Source organism: Nicotiana sylvestris, chromosome 1 (assembly GCF_000393655.2).
Source record: "Nicotiana sylvestris chromosome 1, ASM39365v2, whole genome shotgun sequence".
Taxonomy (NCBI): Eukaryota; Viridiplantae; Streptophyta; class Magnoliopsida; order Solanales; family Solanaceae; genus Nicotiana; species Nicotiana sylvestris.
This window is the reverse complement of record NC_091057.1, coordinates 121,615,722-121,638,266: the sequence shown is the minus strand read 5'-3', so window position 1 is coordinate 121,638,266 and position 22,545 is coordinate 121,615,722. Positions and strand designations below refer to the sequence as shown.

The window sequence follows — 22,545 nt, the reverse complement described above, 5'->3', positions numbered from 1 at the left end:
TACTTCGCTGAGGTTAGGATAGGCACTTACCAGAACATGGGGTCGGTTGTGCTGATACTACACTTCTGTACATTTTTGTGTACAGACCCATGTATTTGATCGATAGTAGCTACTCGTTGCGGTGGAGACTCAAGGTAAACCTGCTGCAGCGTTTGCAGTCCTCAGAGTTACCTTCAATTGAACTTATTTCCATTTGTTCCCTTTGTTTCGGAACAGTGATGTATTTGTTTTGTATAACTACTCTTAGAAATGTTTGTGACTTGTACCACCGGTTTTGGGAATTATAAATTGTTAGGAGTTATTGAATTTAAAGTTGGCAAATATCAATGTTATTTCAGTTAATGTTAGGCTTACCTAATTTAGAGACTAGATGTCATCACGACTCCTTCGGAGAAATTTTTGGATCGTGACAGTCTCTCTCATGAAAGGCCTGATCAAAACTCAAGAACAGAAATGGTTGAATAGAAGAAAGTTGAATGCAAGACACTCATTGCACCAAACGTCACCATTGGAAAAGCCTTGGAATTTAATCGATGTAGACATAATTAAGAAGGTGTAGAGCTACAGTGTTTTCCATGAGGTTTTACAAACCTTAAAACCCTATGGATGATGATTACACCTGGGAAATGTTTGTTGAGTTCATCTATAACAAGCTTATTCCCATTTCTCAAAACTCTGAAAGACAAGGTCTTAACTATCAACAAAAAACTTCTCACACAAAGGATCCTTTCCACCAACAACAAGAGTTTTAAAAAAGACTCAATCTCTCAAGTGTGTGAAACAATATGGGGTCCGGAAGGGTTCATTACCAAGAAATATTTCTCCTGATTTCTTGGTACTTTTTTGTTGGACAATTCTTTTTAAATCGTGTATTGTATAGTTTAAAATGCTATTCTTGGATTTGCAGTGTGGTGGTTGGGGTGGTGTGGATGCAAAGGCGGATTCGAAATTCAAATTTAAGGTTCAAACTCATTACATTATTTCTTTCAATTTTAGTAGATTTTTATACATAAATTTATACTCCGTATCGAAAGTACCGGGTTCATCTGAATCCGGTACTTTCAAGCTGCATCTGCCCCTGTGTAGATGATATAAGTTGTTAATTCATTTTTTGACATTGTATGATCGGTATTATAAATAGTTGATTCATTTTTTATATTTTCTTGGCTTCTAAATTTATATGAGCAGTATTATAGTTGTTGATTTATTTTTTGTATTTTCTTATTTTCACTTATGGTGTAAGGAAGATTTCGTGCAAAATGTTGATTCATTTTGTATATATCATTGGATCTCTGTAGTAAGAGTTAGATAAAAGTTATGTTTTTTATTCTGTCAAATTGTAAAGATGGTTTTAGCACATCCTTTGTGCTTTTACCATTTTAAAGAAAATCTTTTATATGTGATCTACATAAGGTTATGATATCCAACTTTTTACAATTTGTTTCTTTTTCTTAATTGAGGAGAAAATGAAGAGGGTCATATCGTTCTCATTCAAATTGAACACGGTTGTTGCTTGCCAAAGAGCTTAAATCTTCATCATCTTTTTCCTTTTTGTTTTGGGGGCTATCTCCGATTTTAAATTTGTCTTAGCGATGCATCAAAAATCAAAAGCTAATTTCTTTCTGCTGTATTTCAAAAAAAATCTAAGATCATATTAGAAATCCAATGTGTTAGATGTTTGTAACGATCCGGTCGGTTGTTTTGCGAGTCGTAGTTATTTACTGCTTTTTTGTGTTCTACAATTGTTATATGACTTACGGGGTTAGTTGGTTCAGGTCCGAAGAGGTTTCATAGTGAATTGAGACACTTAGTCTCTTGATGGAAAGCTTAAGTTGAAAAATTGACCGGATGTTGACTTATGTATAAACAACTTCAGATTTAAATTTTGATGGTTCTGTTAACTCCGTTAGGTAACTTTGGACTTAGGAGCGCGTCCGGATTGTGGTATGGAAGTCTGTAGTAGAATTAGGCTTGAGATGGCGAAAGTTAGAATTTTGGAAAGTTTGACCGGGAGTGGACTTTTTTATATCGGGGTAGGATTGGATTTCTGGAAGTTGGAGTAGGTTCGTGGGGTCATTTTTGACTTGTGTGCAAAGTTTAAGATCAATCGGACATGATTTGATAGGTTTTGACGTCGTTTATAGAATATGGAAATTTAAAAGTTCATTAGTCTTGAATCCATGTGCAATTCGTATTTTTGATATTGTTTGAGGTAATTTGAAGGCTTGACTAAGCTCGTATCGTGATTTAGGACCTGTTAGTATGTTTGGTTGAGGTCGCAGAGGCCTCAGGATGATTTTGGGTGATTAACGGATCAAGAATTTAAGTTGGGAGATTGTTGAAGTTGAGTTTGCTGGTTTTTGGTTGATCTGGTTTCCCTATACGCGATCACGTGTGCAGGTCCACGATCGCGTAAGCTAAATGGGTCACTGATGGAATTTGCTCTACGCGTTCGTGAGTAGAGGCTGCGATCGTGTAGCGTTGGGAAGCCGTGTATCGCGAACGCATGGGCTAGGCCGCATTCGCGAGGAGGAAGTGAGTTAGGAGTTGGAACCACACAGTTTGTTCATCGTGAACGCGTGACATGGTTCGCGATCGCGTAAGTCAGAGGGTCATTACATCGCGTTCGCATGAGGGATTCCGTTTTCGCATAGGGTTAAATTGTGGGGCAACACAGTTGTGCTTTGCGATCGCGAGGTATGTTCCTCGATCGCGATGAAGGTATATCAAGGAAAAATACAAGATTCAAAAATGAGGGTTTTGAGTTCATAACATAAAATATATTTGGGAGCTCAGTAGAAAGCGATTTTAGGAGAGATTCTTGCGTGGGTGTTTGGGGTAAGTGATTCCTATTTAGTTTTGGTCAAATTCCATGATTATGTCTTTAATTCCATCATCTACTTTGTGATTTGGGGTAGAAAATTGGGTAAAGTGAGGAAGAATTCTTGGGCTAGATTTTTGAGGTTTTCAATTGAATTTTGTCATCGGATTTGAGTAAATTTGGTATGGTTAGACTTGTGAGTAAATGGGCTTTCTAGTTTTGTGACTTTTATCGGATTTTGAGACATAGGCCCAGGGGGACGGGTTGAGCCAATTCCGGATTTTGGCTTATAAATTTGTATTTTTCTTGTGGAATTGATTCCTTTAGCCTATATTGATTGTAATGTACTGCTTGTGACTAGATTCGGGACGTTTGGATACCGATTTGAGAGGCAAAGACATGTCGGAGTAGAGTTTTGCCCGGATTGAGGTAAGTAACACTTTCAAACTTAGTTCTGATGGTTCGAAACCCTGAATTATGTGTTATGTGATTAGTATTGAGGTGACGCACATGCCAAGTGACGGGTGTGCGGGCGTGCACCGTATGAATTGGGACCTACTCAATTCCATGGCACTGTAAAGTGGTCCTATTTTATTGATATTCGTGTTTTCACCATGTGATAAAATAACTAAGTTGTCAATCATGCTAGAGAGCATGTTTAGACTATATGTTGGTACTGTTGGGACCCATAGTGGTCATTTCTTGCTGTAACTTATTGATCTTATTGATATTTTGTACTCAATCATGTTCATTTATTTCATATCATATCTCAGTCTCTGTTATTATTTGTTCATACATCATATCATCATGTTCAGGCTAGTTTCATGACATTTGTAACCCCGTGAGTGAGACTGGGGAGATTGATGACTGAGTGAGGCCGAAAGCCTGATTATGAGTGAAATTTATGGGACCGGGCTACACGTCATAACCATTATACTAATTTATGATAGCGCTTGGACTGAAGGAGCTCATCTGGAGTCTGCACACACACCCAGTAAGGGCAGTTGATATTATTGAGAGATGGATCTTTCCTGGACATGGATCTTGTCCGAAGCATTATATACTTAGAGATGGATCTTCTCCACGGGCTGGATTGGCCCTACTCGGTACTAGGTGACTGATGGTCAGTGATGTATATATTCCGGGATGAATCTTCCCCGGACCATATAGGCCATATACAGTACTGAGTGATTGAGCATTTGAGAGTGTAGCATATAAGGTTGTCATCATGATGTACCACATATAGCATGTGCATTGGCATCTAGAAGTAGAAGAGTTATATTCTTCATATCATTCGGATTTGATTTATTTTACTGTTTTGAGCTATTTATTGAACTTGAAAGCATGCCTACATTTTGTACTGTTATTTCTATATTAAACTATGCTGGTTGAGTTCGTCACTATCTTTCAGTCCAAAGGTTGGATTTGTTACTTATTGAGTTGGTTGTACTCATGTTACACCCTGCACCTCGTGAGCAGATCCAGGTGCTTCCGGCTTCGGCTGTTGATTGAGGAGTCAGATCTCGGAGACTATCGAGGTAGATGCATGGTTTCGCAGGCCTTGACTCTCCTTCATTATCTTTATCTATATTTCAATTCTTATTCCATTGACATTGTAGTAGACTATATTCTGGTGAAGACACTCATGTACTCGGTGACACCCCGATTTTGGGATAGATTATATTGTGTTGCAGATTTATTTCTATTTCAAAAAGGCTTTTCCAAATATTAATTGCTTCCGTCTATACTTTCAAAGCTTTTACTATGCTGAGATGGTTGAGTAGTGGCTTGCCTAGTTCCATGATAGGCGTCATCACGACGGTTGGTTTTGGGTCGTGATAATATTCTATTTTATTTTATCTCTCAATTTGTCCCTTTTTTGTATTTGGTCATTTTTAATATCATTTATAGTTGAAAATGTGAAGTAAATCCGTTGCTAGTAACCCAAAATATTTATTTAATCACAAAAACTATTTTTCGATTAAACAACAATCATTTTAGGAATTGAAAGGTTCCTCAAGGAATAAGATGAGAGTCAAGGCCTCCTTCATGTAACAATAGCTCTCACACAAGTTGATTGATGCAAAGCATAAAAATAGCTTATGACGACATATGGACATCTTTTCTGATTCAAGCTCCAGCTATATGAACAATTCACTTTCATATTGAAATTTTTTCCAATGATTCTTTTTCTAGTAATTGTCGTTTCAGATTCAATGCTCTAGCTACAAGAGCTAATATGATTTAAGAGGATAATTAAAAGTAAGAGTTTATCATATTTTCATTTCTTAAATCATTGCTTGAAGCGGGTGAGATTTTTTATAAATTGTTATGTTCATTAATAATTTTGAAATAAAGAAATGAGGACTAAAGTAATTTACATCCGTGTTAACGAAATTCAAAACAAAAAATCTTTACTCTAAATTTCAGTAAGCCGATTAGGCTTATATAAATTTAGAAACCTGATACTAGTGGGTTAACCAGACAAAAAAATAAAATAAAAGGAATTCAATTCCTCCGCTCTCTCTCTCTCGCTCTGTTACCTCTGTCTCTCTCTCAAGAAAGGTCCAATCAAAACTCAAGAACAGAAATGGCTAAATGGAAGAAGGTTAAATACAAGACAATCACTATACCAAAGACGTCACCATTTGATAGACATAATAAAGAAGGCGCAAAGCTACAGTGTCATCCATGGGGTTTTACCAATGGATGATGATTCCAACTGGGAAAAGTTTGCTGAGTTCATCTATAACGAGCTTGATCCTTCCCATTTCTCGAAATCTCTGAAAGACAAGGTCTTAATTATCAAGAAAAACTTTCTCGCACGAAGGAACCTTTCTATCAACAACAAGAGTTTCAAAGAATACCTAATCTCCAGTATGGGGTCCGGAAGGAACCAATAGCTAAAAAAATTCCTCCTGATTTCTTTTAATTTCTTGGTACTTATTTGCTGGAAATATTCTTTTTAATTCTTGTATTATATGGTTTACATAGTATGTTATTTTTGGATTTACGGTGTAGTGATTGGGGTTGTGAGGATGATATAGGTTGTTAATTCATTTTTTGAGATTATATGATCAGTATTATAGATTGTTGATTTATTTTTTATATTTTCTTGGTTTCCGACATTATATGAGCAGTATTGTAGATTGTAAATTATTTTTTTGTATTTTCTGTTTTTTCACTTCTAGTGTAAGGAAGAGGTTGGTTCATTTTTATTTTTTTTTTGTTATCACTGAATCCCTTTAGTAGGAGTTAGAAGAAAACTATGTTTTTGATTCTATCAAATTGTAAAAATGGCTTTAGCACAACCCTTTGTGCTACAAATATATAATATTATTACCATTCTAAGAATAAATAAAATATTTTATAGAAGGCCTACATAAGGTTATGATATTCAACTTGTTAAATGGTTCCTTTTTCTTAATTGAGGAGAAAATTGAAGATGGGCATATTGTTTTCATTTTTTTTCAAATTAGGAGAAGCTATAGTATTTCCACATTTCTCCTCTAGCGTGACTCGAACCCAGAACCTAATGGTCGTGGGTGGAGGTGCATTACCAACTGAGCAACCTCACGCGTCCCTGTCTATATTGTTCTCATCCAAATTGATCATGGTTGTTGTTTGCGTGAGAGTTTAAATTTTCATCATCTATTTCCTTTTCTATTACGCGGCTATCTCCAATTTTAAATCTGTGCCAGTGATGCACCCAAAATAACCAGCTAATTTTTTTGGTGTACTTCAAAAGATCTAAGTTGTGTTAAATATTCTATTTCCTTTCATATCTCAATATGTCCCTTTTTATATTTGTTCCTTTTTCATATCATTTATATTTGTAAAAATGAAGTAAATCAGTTGTTAGTAATCCAAAATATTTAATTAATTGCCTTGATCATAAAAACTATTTTTTAGGTTAAACAACCATTATTTTCGGATTTGAAAGGTTCCTCAAAGAGTAAGATGAGAGTCAAGGCTTCTTTTCTGATTCATAAACAGAACTGGTGCACCCCAAGGCGACACACTAGGCCTAATATACCCATTATCAAGAAGTTCCTAAAGCTTCTCTTTCAATTCTTTCAACTCAGCTGGCACCATATGGTATATAGATGGATGAGTGTCCGGCACTAAGTCAATACCAAAACCAATATCCCCGTCGGGCGGCATGCCTGGCAGGTCTACCGGAACACACATCCGGAAAATCTCGCACCACTGGAACAGAATTAATAGTAGGAGTATCATCACTCACATCCCTCACAAAGGCCAAATAAGACAAACACCCCTTCCCAATAATCCGTTGGGCCTTCAAATATGAAATCACTCTGCTGGGAACAAAATCTAGAGAACCTTTCCACTCGATCCTTGGTAATCCCGGCATTACCAACGTCACGATTTTAGCGTGATAACCCATAATAGCATGACATGAAGACAACTAATCCACACCTAATATCACGTCGAAATCAACCATACTAAGCAATAGGAGATCAACTTTAGTCTCAAATCCCCCAGTTCTACACACGGCCAATATCCACGGTCCATAATAATAGTAGCATCCATCGGCGTAGATATATGAATAGATGAAACAAAGTACTCATGGGGCATATCCAGATAATGAGAAAAATACGATGATACATACGAATAAGTGAAAGCAGGGTAAAATAGTACAGAAGAATCCATTTGGCATACTAAGACAATACATGTGATTACTGTGTCTAAAACAACGACATCTAGCCTGGCTGGAATAGCATAGAATTGGGCCTAACCGCCACCTAATCGGCCTCCACCTCTAGGGCAGCCCCTAACTGCCTGGGCATGTGGTGAAGTAACTGGTTCTGAGGTCGTAGCCTAACTCCTCTGCTGAGCTGAACCTCCCGTAAGGCGGGGACAAAATCTCTTAATGCAATTAAGACCTACAAATGCTATGTAATGAAGATTTGGATTTTTTTGGTATTTTTTATGATTTTAAAAACGTTAAAAATGCATGAAAATGCAACTAAATACAAACAATTAATTAACGAAAAATTCGTACAAATTCTATAAAAATTAAAAATAATTAAGGAAAAATATATTTGTGAACTTTGTAGGAGTATTATAGTCGGGCAAAAATTGTGTGCTCACACACATGAAACAACTCTCCACACTCAAAATATCCCCTCTCAAAAAATGGTGGCAAATATTGGGGCGGACCCCGAGAACCAAAATGACTACCAGAGGAAACTCGTGCAGATAAACCCTGAACTGAAGGTGCACGAGATGAAATCTGAGTTGGGAGAGCAGTGAGAGATGACTGACCTAGTCTAGCTGTACAACCCATGGATGGATGATGCGCCACGATGAACTGGACGAGCCATCTGAGAGGGCCTATAAGAACAACCCTTGTTGTGGTAAGATTGTCCCTAGAAGGAACACCACTAAAACCACCCGAACCTTGAAGCCTCTAGGACTCCCTCTCCTTTCACTCCTAACTGCGAACCATCTATAGCCGCCAAGAAATGTTGACCACCTCATCGAATGTAGCACCTGATACACTCTCCCAAGTCATAACAAAATGGTACTGATAGTAGAGGTCATCAATGAACCTCCTAATCCTCTCCCTCTTAGTGGGAGCCAACCAAATGGCGTGACGAGCCAACTCTGAAAACCTGATCTCGTATTGGGTCACAGACATGCCATGCTGATATAGCAGCTCAAACTGTCTGCGTAGCTCCTCTCAGTGAGTTTGTGGCACAATCTTCTCCAATAAGAGAATAGAGAACTCATGTCATGTAAGTGGTGCTGCACCGGCTGGCATGTGTCTCTCATTAGCCTCCCACTATTTGAAGGCAGCCCTAATAAACTGAAAGTAATGAACGAGACCACACTGGTCTCCAAAATACTTGTCGTGCAAAGAATCCGCTGGCATCTGTCCAAAAAGTGTTGGGCATCGACAGACTCAGCCCCACTGAATGATGGAGGCTGGAGCCTCCCAAACCTTTCTAGTCTCGTCTACTCAACATCAGTCATAATGGACCCACCTGGGCCTGAGCAATTGTAACCGGGTGGGCTGGTAGTATCTCCGATGTCTAAAGTCCCTACATCACCTGCTTTGAAATATGGGCGACGGGAGTCTGAGTATCTCCCACGGCTTGAGAAGTGGCTAGCGTGGTCGGAATAGAAACTGCCTGATCAAGGCTAGTGCACACGGTCAAAATCTGAGCCAAAGCATCCTGAAGGCCTGAAATTACAATGGATATAGTTGGTGCCTGAGCTGGCCCCATAACTCAACCATATTTGGTACCTGCTCCTGAGCTGGAGCAACTAGTGAATCTACAGGTGTTTCTCTAGCTGTTGTATGAGCTGCACCTCTGCCCCTATCGCGACCCCGGCCTCTCATGGCCCTAGCCGATGGTACTGGTGGTTGTTTGTCCTACCCGATAGCGCGTGTCTTCACCATCTGTGAGAGAATATAATAATAGAAGTTTAGTTACCGGAATCAACAAATTCGCCCGACAAGAATACAAGAATGTGAAGCATCTTAAGGGTTTGGCAGCCTCTCGAAGATAAACTTCTACCGATCCGCAAGACTCTACTAAACCTGCTTATGACTTGTGAGACCTATGTAACCTAGGCTCTGATACCAACTTGTCATGACCCAAAATCGATATGTCGTGATGGCGCCTATCATAGTACTAGGCTAAGGCAAGTCGACTACTCAAACATTTCTAACAGTTTAAATCTTTGAAAGATGTTAAACAATTTAATTAAAGGAAAATCTTTTAGAAATAGAATAAGAAATCATAACTCAATACATAAACTCTTCCCAAAATGGGGGCATCACTGAGTACATGAGCATCTATATAAAGACATAGTCGGGCACACTGTTTAGAAAGTAAAAACTGGAAAATAAACTGAAAGATAAGGGATGAAAGTCAAGGTCTGCGGACGCCAAGCAGCTACCTCGATGATCTCCGAAGGTCTGGACTCTGCAAATCAACAATTGTCGTGGTCGGAAGCACCTGGATCTGCACACGGGGTGCAGGGTGTAGCATGAGTACAACCAACTCAATAAGTAACAAATCTAATCTTTGGACTGAAAGTAGTGACAAGTCTAACTATTATGATCCACTTTCAGTATTTAACAGTACAAAAAGTTACAAAAATTGTGGCAGCAAGATCTCAGAAATTCATAGTCTATAAGTGAAGGTACAAGAATTTAGACATGTTTTCAATAGGAATTTAGACATGTGTTCAGATTATACAACAAAACTTAACACATAACAGGGCAGATCCAGTCCGAATGCAAATAAACTACGGTAGATCCAGCCCATGTGCAAATAAACCAGGGCAGATCCAACCCAAATGTAAATAACTGCTAGCATTGCGCCCATTGTAGATGTGCAGATTCCAGAGGGGCCGATCCAGCCCAAGCGATATAATAAGCCAAATCTTGGCATGAATCAATAAAGATGCGGCGTGCAGTCCGATCCCATGAATACAACTCACAATAGGCCCTCGGCCTCACTAAGTCAATAATCTCTCTAGTCTTTCGATTTGAACAGAATCATGATAATCATCCCAAACAATGATGATATGATGTATCAAGTAAAGACAACGGAGACTAAGACATATTATTCAAATAATATCTGTGACTGGGTACAAATTGACAGGTTAAGCATTTAGTGCAACAGCAAGGAACGACCACCCAATAGTACCAACACATAGCCTAAGCAGGGTTCTAACATGACTGACAGCTCAATAGCTCTAATACAGGATAAAAATACGAGCAATAACAAGATTTATCAACTATTCAGTTCCATGGAATCGACCAAGTCACAATTCTTACGGTGCACGCCTACATGCTTGTCACCTAGCACATGCATCACCTCAACACCATTCACATAACACAAAATTCGGAGTCTCATACCCTCAAAACCCAATTTAGAAGTGTTACTTATCTCTAGATGTGAAAATCCCTACTCCAACAAGCCCTTGCCTCGCGAAATGGCCTCTAAATGCCTCGAATCTAGCCACAAATAATTTGATATAATCAACATGAGCTAAAGGAATCAATTCCATAAGAAAAATACTAAGTTCTCAATCAAAAGTCAAAAGTCAACTCAAAATCGGCCCCTGGGCCCACGTCTCAGAATCCAATAAAAGTCACAAAATCCGAAAGCACATTCAACTATGAGTCCAATCATATCAAATTTACCAAAATACAATACCAAATTGATACCCAAATCCCCAATTTACACTCTCTAAATCCATACCCTCAAACTCCCAAAATTACACCTCAAAACCACACAATCTAGGTGGAAAATTCAGTAGAGAAACATAACTATTGAATAAACCTAACCACAAGTGGCTTACCTCAATAAACCCCTCGAAAATCCTCTCAAAATCAACAAATCCTGAGTTTGGAATATTCAAAATTGTAAAAAAAAAAACGGAACCCTCAATTTAATATTCTGCCCAGATTAATTGTTTTTCTCTCTTCTTCTTCATTAATTGGTTCTTGGGATTTTTTAAATGCTCTCAGTTTTCTGAGAGCTTTTTTTAAGTTTAGTACTGAAGGAAAAAAGATAGTTTTTTTTTCTTTATTTTTGGTGTGTGGTTGATTCTTTAAGAAAAACCAAGAAAAAGAAAAATGGGTGTATCTAATGAGAACAATCCTAGCATGATTAAACCCAGAAATGTGCAAGGTGGGGCAGAATTAGGTTACAGAAAGTTTGGAGTGGAGACAAGGAATAACTAAAGAGCATTAAGTGTGATTAATCAGAATTTTGTTGGAGCTAAGCCATACCCTTGTGTTGTTAATAAGAGAGGATTATCTGATACTAATGGGATCTGTAACAAGAATCCTCCTGTTCCAGCTCATAGACCTATCACAAGGAAATTTGCTGCACAAATTGCTAACTCAAAGCAGCATTATCCTGAGGAAAACAAGAAACCAAAGATAGCAGCTGAAGGTTTAAGTGTATATGAGGATGTACCAATAGATGTGGAGGAATATGAGGCAGCAGCAAAAGACCAGTCAGTTCCAATGTCTTTGGAACAAACTCAAATGGAAATTGAGATGGAGGATATATTTGAGGAGAGTGTGATAGATATTGACAGTAATGATGCGAAGAACACGCTCGCCGTTTGTTTAACCAAAAATCTGAGTCTTTGGTCAAAGCTAAAAAGAAATTTGGGTTACTGATAATCAGGAGACAAAAATAAAATACTTTTGAGAACGATGGTAAAGAAGCAAATAGATGTGTATTTCAATAAATTCTCAATAGTATTCTATGTCCTTACAAATGATGATACTTCTTCCTTTTATAGATAATTCTAGGTAAAGGAATGAAGTCTCAGCTTTAATGATATAATCATGAGTAATAAATGATATTAAATAAGCCGTTATACAATCATTCCTATTAAATACCGATTTCGTAACGTATCAAGTATTTAATAATGAATTTGGACTCCTTTCTGTCACCAGATCTTTGCTTTCAATACCTTCTATCCGTTGGCTGTAGATAATTTAAATTGGTACGAGACTTGTATCTATACGTCGTCTCGTGCCTATTTAAATTCTTCTTCCCGTGGTTGTTTCCATCCGTGCCTCTTAGTCAATTGCTGCGCTTTGACCATTTAACTAATCCACATGTCATGACACATCATCTTTTAATATAAACTCAGTTTTTTCCCAATACAGATAGTCCCCCCACTTTTCATTTTTTTATCAATTAAATAATTGGGAAGTGGATCTTCATGTAAAAGGAATTTTTACCACAATTAATGCTCATGACAGTACTAACGTCTCATCAGTGTTTTCCATTTAATGTTCTGCCCATGTGTCATTTTCTAATTGATTCCACTATTCATACTCTTTTTCAAGACTTCTTCACTCTCACTATTTACGAAGTGATAGCTGCCTTTATTATAGGCTTTTCATCATTACACTTAAAAAGTTGACGGTTCCCATTTTACACATAACTTTGTCCTCCTTTGTCTTCTTCACAAATCTTCAGCACATACTTCCTTCTTAACAATGTCTTCTTCAAACCCTAACCGTAAAAAAGTTCCAATTCTAGATCAATTCCCCAACGCCCCTGTTAGACACAGAAGAGGCGGAGGAGGTAGGCTTCGAACAGGGTTAGAATCTACGCGAGGCGGCTCCTCTGGTTCTTCTTCAAGGAGTTCTATCCCAAAAGCCCCTTCTTCTAAAAGTAGGGAAATTCTTGATCCTTCTCAAGAACCCTCAGTTGATGATATAGTTCCCGGCGATTTGTCTTTTGAAAGTGACAAAACGTCTCTTCAAAAACAAATTAAAAATTTAGAAAGAGCCGATACTTACCCAACAATAGTAACCGAGCTTACAATCCCCACCATAAGAAGAGATTGTAACTGGAAGGATAGTCTCCGAATGTCAATTCCTTCCCCAAATCAAAGAATTTCCTCTTTTAGAAGTGGGTATTCTTCTGTTTACACTTACCCCTTCACTTTAGGTTTCAATCCTCCGATTGACCCAGTTATTCTCGATTTTTGTCGTTTCTTTACAATTTGTTTGGCCCAAATCGGTCCATTGGTGTGGAGAACAGTGGCTTGTTTGAGATATTTATCTTCCAAGGCCAATGTCAATTTCACCTTTTCTCACCTCATTCATCTATACCATCCTAACTTAATACGCCATGGGGTTTTTACCTTAACTGCAAGGAGCAAAAAAGTTTTGGTAAATCCTGAGGATGACAAAGATCATGGATGGTATATCCGTTACGTTGCTGTCCGTACAGTGGACTTGATTGGCGAAACAAATATTCCCTTCCCTGAGAAGTGGAATTTTGAACGTATGTTTCCTTTTATTTACCGTACCTACTTTTGAGAATTTCAAAAGAAAGTTGTTTTTAATCTCGTCCCTTCTTGGTTTTTTGTAGCAACCATGGGAGATGTGGAACCTATTCCCAACTTTCGTGGTTGGGTAGACTCACTTTTGAAGATTGCTTCTAGGGAGCAGAGAACTTGGAAATCAATTTCTTCCTTACATGGCTGGAAAGTCAAAACACATGGTATCCCCCCTTTTATATGAAATATTTTTTTTACATGTTAAGCACTTTTTCCTCAACTTTAATCATGTATATCCATCCTTTAATCAGGATTTGGCATTAGAGGAATGACGGCTGAAGTAGCTATGGCCATTCGCATGTCTGCGAATGCTGCTCTTGATTTGGATAAGGCTCGAGCCTTGCTGCCTAAAAGGAAAGCTACAAAGGAAAGTTCTGAAGAAGAAGAGGAGAGTACCTCCCTAATTACCAGGCCGAGGGTCAGGAGATGAATAATCATTGATGATGAAATTGAAAACACTCCTGCTCGTACCTCCGCCACCGAGCCTGTTTTGATTCAATCTGATGAGGACGCTGAACCAAGAGATAATGATGAATCAATTCAGCATCTTTTTGACAGTGGTTTCGGGAGTGGCGAGCTCGGCCCTGTTTTTGATGAAGCTCCTTTTTCCTCATTTGTTCTTATTTCCTCCATTCCTTTGCCAACCGTAAGTATTTTGTTACCAGTTTTGACGACTTCCGTTCTTTTACCAGTTTCTACCGCTCTTATATCCGTTCCCTTGGCTGTTTCTACCGCACCTGCTTCCGCTCCTGCATTGGTTTCTACATCTTTTCCTTCCATTCCTTTCACTACTCATCTTCCCTCTGTTCATCATACAGAGACAGGTTCTAGCAGTGGAAGTATGACTATGAGAAGTGTTACTTTGGAGGTTCCTGCCAATCATAGCCTCTTAAGGAAGACCGGCAGAGCCGATGTTTGGCTCAAACCTCTAATTGGAGATATCGAGAAGAAAAAGATGGAGAGCCATAGCTGCTTAACTCTGATGAATGACGTAGTTCATTCTACTTTGAAGGTATTTTTACCAACAAGTTTTTTTTAAATTATCTTCAATCTCTCATTTCCATGACTTACCTCTATAGGCTAACCTTATTGGCACGGAATTAATGGGAAGAATTTCCCTACTGGAAAGAAGAGCTCGTGAGTCTGAAAAGACTATCCACGAGGCCGAGGAAATAGCTAGGGGAGCCCAGCTTGAAGCAACCAATTGGAAGGAGCAGTTCGAGAATGCTCAAGGGACCATAGAGGAGTTGCAAGAAGATAAAAATCTCCTGAAGCAGCAAAACCGTGGTTTAACTTCTGAACTGGCAACTGTCAAAGCCTCTTCAAGCCAATTGAAAAGAGACAAAGAGCTTTTGGAATGCTCTTTGTCAGAACAATTATCCAGGGCTAGTGAAGAAGTTAGAGAGCTGAAGGCACTTTTGGCTAGGAAGGAAGAATATGCAGGAGAGTTAGTGCAAAGCTTGACTCAAGCTCAGGCTGACTTACAGACTTCTTCTGACGAGATTCATGCCTTGAAGAGTTCTCATGCTTCTCTTGAAGCTTCCCTTGATTCCCATTTAGCTGAATATCAAATCTTAAAAAACGATCTTGCTATGTGGGAAAAGGAATATGGACTTCTAGAGGAAAATTTTAACATAGAAGTGAGTTGGGCTTTCCTGAAATCTCGTCGTGATGCTTTGACGGAAGCTGCTCAAGAAGGTTTTGACTTGCAGTCTGAACTGGCCAAAGTCATAGATACCATCGAGAAAAGCCAACAGTCTGCTGATACTCCTTCTCCTGCACTTGAAGTTCCTGGAACAGAAGAACTTTTAAATGAAGAAGTGAATACTGCAGCAATTGGGATTACAATTCCTGCTTCAGCTGAAAATGTTGCAATTCCAGCTTCAGAGGGTGAAACTTCTATGACCCAGTCTGTGGAAGTTGAAGCTTCCGTGACTCTTGTTTCCCTCATTGATCCTAACATCTCAAGCTCTGCTGAAATCGTTCCTGTTGCTGCTTCTTCAGAATTTGCCACCGTGCCTGTGGCTGAAAGTGAAATTAATATTGCAACTTCTGATGTGCTAACCCCTTCAATTGGATGATGGTTTTATCCCTTAGTTTTTAAGGGATTTTTTGGTGAAAGTCCCCAGTTATCATAATGGGGCACTTGTATAAACTTTTATTGACTAAGTTTCTACTTAGTCTTTTTAATTATATTAAGAAGTTTTGTTAGTACTTCAATGTGTTCTATTCTTGCCTTTACCTTACTTATTTAGGACTTATAGAATAGTTTAGCATTTTTATCCTTTGAAAATGCTTTATGATTCTTCTCATGACTTATTAACATGAGGCTTATAAAAGAGGGCCCTTTTATTTTATCGACACTTAATGAAGAAGACGTCTCAACTTCATAATGGTGTTATAATACGATGAAAGTAATAGGAAAACACACGTTTTATATGAAACAACTTTGGCAAGTTTTTATTCATAAACTTTTAACAAGTGTTTGACTGTTACATGTATTACAATACATCTACAACTTTCTCGTAACTGTTTTTCTTGTAACAGATTTGTAAATAACATAAAATAAACAAGGTTTTTCTTCATAACCTGTTTCAGTACATAGTCATGACCCTATCTTTACATGTTAAGAAGGGTTTGAGAGGTGACTTTGTTTATGAGTTTGAGAGATGACTCTGTTGTTCTCATGAATGCTGAAGACTTCGTAACTTTTTCTCAACACTTGCTTCTTTGTGGTCGATTTTTGTTCGATACTCATATCTGTTTCTTTCTCTACACATATCTGTGTATAATATGTAGTCCCCCAAGTGTTTGAGCGGTGAAGTATGAAGCCTCGAGCACTTGTTTATTTCTTTTACTTTGGCCCTTTTCCTGAAACAGAAAGATATACGGGACTCGACGGTGCGATTATAGATGAAGACTGCCTAACTCGTGTGTATTTCCATCAGATTAATTGTAACCCTGGGCTAGGAATTTAAGAATACTCCATTTTGCCTTGCAGGTTGTGACTCATCATTTGGCACGAGTTAGGATATTTTGCCTAGCATCTAAAATCGTTAGTAAAATATTAATAAACCAAGAGAGAAATTTTAACATGATGATACCTGACCGTAGGTACTTTCTTAAAAGTAATATCTTTTTAAGTGGACAGCATTCCAATGTGAGGGTAAAACTTTACCATCCATTGTTTCCAACTGGTATGCTCCTTTTCCCGCAATGCCACGGACTTTGTATGGTCCATCCCATGTTGGACTTAGCTTTCCTGAGTTAGCAGCTTTTGCAGATTGGAACACCTTTTTAAGCACGAAGTCCCCAATTTTGAAAAATCTGAGGCGTGCTTTCCTATTGTAATATCGTTCTATTACTTGCTTTTGTGCTGCCATTCTTATCAAAGCAGCTTCTCTTCTTCCTTCAAGTAAATCTAGGCTAACCCGCATCTCTTCATTATTAGATTCCTCCGTTGTCTGATCGTATCGTGTGCTTGGCTCACCTATTTCAACTGGAATTAAGGCTTCCGTACCATAAACCATCGAAAATGGTGTTTCTCCAGTGCCTGTTTTGGTCGTTGTACGATAAGCCCATAGTACTCCAGGTAACACCTCAGGCCAATTACCTTTTGAATCTTGTAACCTCTTTTTCAAGTTATTGATAATAACTTTGTTAGTTGATTCTGCTTGTCCATTCCCCACTGGATGATATGGCGTAGACGTTATTCTTTTGATCTGCCAACTTCGAAGAAATTCTGTAACTTGTGCTCCAATAAATTGTGGTCCATTGTCACACACGATCTCCTTTGGTACTCCAAAGCGGCATATTATATTTCGCCATATGAAGTCTTTAACTTCTTTTTCTCGTACCTGTTTAAATGCCCCTGCTTCTACCCATTTAGTGAAATAATCTGTAAGTACAAGTAGAAATTTTACCTGACCTTTTGCTTGTGGAAGTGGACCTACGATATCCATTCCCCATTTCATAAAGGGCCAAGGGGCTAAAACAGGATGTAGTAACTCAGCTGGTCTGTGCATATTATTGTCGTACCTTTGACATTTATCACATTTGGACACGAAACTGGTTGCCTCTTCTTCCATCTTAGGCCAATAATATCCTATGCGAATTAACGTTCTTACCAGTGACCGTCCTCCTGCGTGATTCCCACAATGTCCTTCATGTACTTCTCTCATGACATATTCGGTTTGAGAGGGACCGAGACACCTTGCTAGTCGTCCGCCGAACATCTTTCGATAAAGATTACCTTGATATAAACAACATCGTGCAGTTTTTTTGCGAAGCGCGTAAGCCTTTCCTTTGTCATTAGGCACGGTTCCGTGCTGTAAAAAGGCAACAATTTCATTTCTCCAATCCCATGTTAGATGATTAAAATTTACCTCGTTTTTATCAGGTTCAAGAACGGAATGAAATAGATGTATGACTGAAGCATCTGTATTGTTTGCCACGTCTGCTGCGGATGCAAGGTTTGCTAAAGCATCTGCCTCTACATTCTCATCTCTTGGGATCTGCACTACTTTCCAAGTTTGGAATTGCTTTATTAACTCCCGTACCTTTGCGAGGTATTCTTGCATTCGTGACTCTCTGGCTGTATAAGTCCCCAGCATCTGATTAACCACGAGTTGAGAATCACTCTTGATTATAATCTGTGTTATGCCGAGTTCTCGTGCCAATTCTAAACCTGCAATTACAGCCTCATACTCTGCTTCATTGTTAGTTATAGAATGACATTTTATAGCCTGTCTAATGGTCTCACCCGCAGGTGGTACGAGGACTATTCCTAAGCCTGCCCCTTTTACATTAGATGAACCGTCAGTGTATAAAACCCAAGTCCCCGGGTTCGCACCATTAAAACTAATAATTCTTTTTCTGTTTCTAAATGCATCCCCTGGCTAAAATCAGCCACGAAATTAGCTAGTACTTGAGACTTTATAGCGGTCCTGGGTTGATAAATAACTTCATACTCACTTAGTTCTATAGCCCATTTTGCTAATCTTCCTGAAAGTTCATGTTTATGCAAAATATTTCGAAGTGGAAAAGCAGCAACTACTACAATGGGATGACATTGAAAATAAGGTCTTAACTTTCTAGATGCCATGATCAAAGCTAATGCTAATTTTTCTAGATGTGGGTATCGTGTCTCAGCTTCCAATAAGGACTTACTTACATAATAAATAGGAGATTGTTTACCTTGGTCCTCGCGGACTAAAACAGCACTTACTGCGACTTCAGATACGGCCAGATAAATGAGAAGTTTTTCCCCCACCTTCGGTTTTGCCAACAACGGTGGTTTTGACAAATAAGCTTTCAAATTTCTAAGAGCTTGTTGACAATCTTCATTCCATTCAAAATGATCTTGCTTTTTAAGTGCAGAGAAAAACTTAAAACACCTTTCCGAGGATTTGGAAATAAATCTCCCCAAAGCTGCAATTCTTCCCGTTAATCTTTGTACTTCCTTTTTATTAGTAAGTATATCCGGGATTTCTTCTATTGCTTTGATCTGAGAAGGATTCACTTCAATACCACGATTAGAAACAAGAAAACCCAAAAACTTACCTGATGCAACTCCAAATGCACATTTTTCTGGGTTGAGTTTCATATTAAATTTTCGCAAAATTTCAAAAGTAACAGATAGATGAGAAATATGGTCGTGAGATTGCTGGGTTTTGACGAGCATATCGTCTATATATACCTCCATCGTTTTCCCTAAATGTTCTTGGAACATTTTGGTGACCAACCTTTGATAGGTTGCCCCAGCATTTTTGAGGCCAAAGGGCATTACTTTATAACAGTAAGTCCCCATGTCTGTGATGAAAGAAGTTTTTTCTTCATCACCAGGATCCATTTTAATCTGATTATATCCTGAGTATGCATCTAAAAAACTTAAAAGTTCATGACCTGCGGTTGCATCAATTAGTTGGTCTATATGCGGTAAGGGAAAGGAATCTTTTGGACAGGCTTTATTTAAATCGGTATAATCTACACAAACACGCCACTTACCATTTTTCTTGGGTACAACCACCGTGTTAGCTAACCAAGTAGGATATTTTACCTCACGGATTGATCCGATTTTTAATAATTTTTGGACTTCCTCCTGAATCACCTGGTTCTTGAAAGCACCTTGTTTCTGTTTATTTTGCTTTATTGGTGTGAAAGAGGGGTCCTTATTGAGTTTGTGAGTCACCACATTTGGTGGAATACCTGTCATGTCAGTGTGGGACCAAGCAAAGCAGTCTAAGTTAGCTTTTAAAAATTCGATTATCATACCTCGCATGTTCGTGCTTAAATTGGCCCCGACATAAACCTTCCGTTCAGGCCATTGATCAAATAACATCACTGCCTCAAGCTCTTCAATTGTCGTTTTGATGCTTTCATTTTCTTCAGGTTCTTGAATTGTGTCAGGTCTTGAGTCCAAATCCGTCTTTTCCTGTTCAGTTGAAGTTTGATCTTTTTTACCTTCAACTGTTTCCTGTAATTGCTACTTTTCTTTATTCTCGGCGCTCGTACTTGTTACAGCGTTGACACTTTTAGCCATCTGCTGATCCCCACGAATTTGGCAAATTCCCCATGGTGATGGGAATTTAATAACCTGATGTAGAGTTGATGGGACAGCGTCCATATCGTGTATCCATGGTCTCCCCATGATCATATTGTAGGCCATTTCCATATCAACTACCTGAAATTTAGTTTCCTTCACAACACTCATAGCAAAAGTTGTTAGAAATACCTCACCTTTTGTTACTACACTTGAATTGTCAAAGCCTGACAAGGTGTGCGCCTTGGGTATCATTTTGTCTTCAGCTTGCATTTCTCGTAGTACCCTTAGTAATATAATGTTTACAGAACTCCCTGGATCAATCAAAACTCGTTTTACATTAGTATCATGTACAAGTAAAGATATTACCAGTGCGTCATTATGTGGAGTTGTTACTCCTTCGGTATCTGCGTCATCGAATGAAATACTTTCATTTTCAAGGACCTGCCGCACCCGTTTCCCGTGTGTAATTGTTACCTTAGAAACCTTGTTGGAGGCTGTATAGGTTACGCCGTGAATGTCCTCTCCCCGCTTATGACATTCACTGTCCTTTTGGGTGAAGGAGGTTGTGGTGGCTCTTGTCTGTTTTTCATATAAGCTTGTTTTCCTTTCTCACTAAATAACTCAGTGAGGTACCCTTGCTTTAATAAATGATCCACTTCACTCTGCAGGAATCTGCATTCTGAAGTTTTGTGCCTGTGATCGTTGTGAAATTCGCACCAATGATCCGGATTGCGTCTACTTGGATTTGACCGCATCTTTTTTGGCCACCGTACCTTATCTCCCATGCTTCTTAAAACAGCTACGAGCTCGGAGGTAGAGACATTAAAATTATATCCACCGAATCGTGCCTTTGAACTCCTGTCATTATCTCGTGATTCTTGTCTATTCCGATCATTCCTGAACTTTGAAGAAGAGCCAGAATCCCGGTTCCTTGATTTTTGATCATATTGTTGGCTATCTTGTTTTGACCGTGGGTCCTTTCCTGTGGGTCCCATATATGGATCGTACCTGTTTTTACCTGATCTTTTTTCGGTTTTTGACCTTCGGGTACCGCCCCTTTCTTCATGATGGAGCTTAGGTACGGTATCTTCTTCGATTCGCAGCTTCGTGCTATACCTGTTGTAAACATCATTCCATGTGGTTGCAGGAAATTCTCGAAGACTTTCTTTGAGTCGTCTCGTGGCTTCAGAACTTTTGTCATTTAAATTACTTGCAAAAGCTATAGCAGCCCAATTGTCAGGCACACGAGGTAGAGTCATTCTTTCACGCTGGAATCTATCAACGAAGTTTCTAAGCAACTCCGAATCCCCTTGTTTGATTTTGAAAATATCTTCCATCCTTTTCTCAACCTTTTGTGCTCCCGAATGTGCTTTAATAAAAGAATCTGCAAGCTCAGCAAAAGAATTAATAGAATTTTCAGATAAAAGAGAATACCAGGTTAATGCACCCTTGGTGAGTGTTTCTCCAAATTTCTTGACCAATACTGATTCAATTTCTTGTTTGGTCAAGTCGTTGCCTTTTACGCCGGTTGTAAATGCAGTTACGTGGTCACGTGGGTCTGTAGTACCATCATATTTCGGGATGTCAGGCATTTTGAACTTTTTCGGAATTGGAAGGGGAGCAGCACTAGGCTTCCATGGTTGTTGTGAGTATTTGTCCATGTCTACTCCTTTTATTACAGGTGGAACTCCAGGGATTTGTTCAATACGCTCATTTTGTTCCTTAAGCTGTTTCTGCAAGGTTAGTACTAAATTTTGCAAATACGAATTATTTAAATTACCTGGTCCCCCTTCTTGTGGTTCACTGGGGGTTGCTCCGTTTCCAGAATTATCAAGACCAGAACGGGGGTTCTCCAATGTATTATTATTAGGAGTTGGTGTAGGTGGCGCAGCAGGCAATCGACTAACAAGTGCCTGAAGAGCTTTGCCGACCTGTGCATCAATTAGCTTTTGCAAAGCTTCAGTTGTAACTCCTTCAAAATGTTCAGATTGCTCTTGTTGATCAGCACGGGATTCAGTAACAGGAGTGCCTTCACGAGATTGACGTGGTGAATTTAGAGGAGAGGGAACCACGTTATCTTGATTTTGATGTATTTGATTCTCATGGTTTCCCAATGTGTTATTACTATTGTTGTCGGCGTTGTTGTTTGACATGGTGACGACAATAGATAAGATATAGCTTAAAAGGAAAGATTATCAGATTCCCGGTAACGGAACCAATTTGTTTAACCAAAAATCTGAGTCTTTGGTCAAAGCTAAAAAGAAATTCGGGTTACTGATAATCAGGAGACAAAAATAAAATACTTTTGAGAACGATG

General features: G+C 38.7%; 1 long non-coding RNA gene across 2 annotated transcripts; it reads left to right on the top strand.

The window, feature by feature from the left end:
* Positions 1-503: 503 nt before the first annotated feature.
* LOC104217291 (uncharacterized) lies at positions 504-4,387 on the top strand. 2 transcript variants are annotated; one of them, XR_011402925.1, is made up of 4 exons: positions 504-835; positions 908-961; positions 3,183-3,250; positions 4,301-4,387. It is a non-coding gene; the product is annotated as an uncharacterized lncRNA (long non-coding RNA). The 2 variants fall into 2 exon arrangements; XR_708737.2 differs by having other exon boundaries at positions 504-961.
* The last annotated feature ends 18,158 nt before the right edge of the window (positions 4,388-22,545 follow it).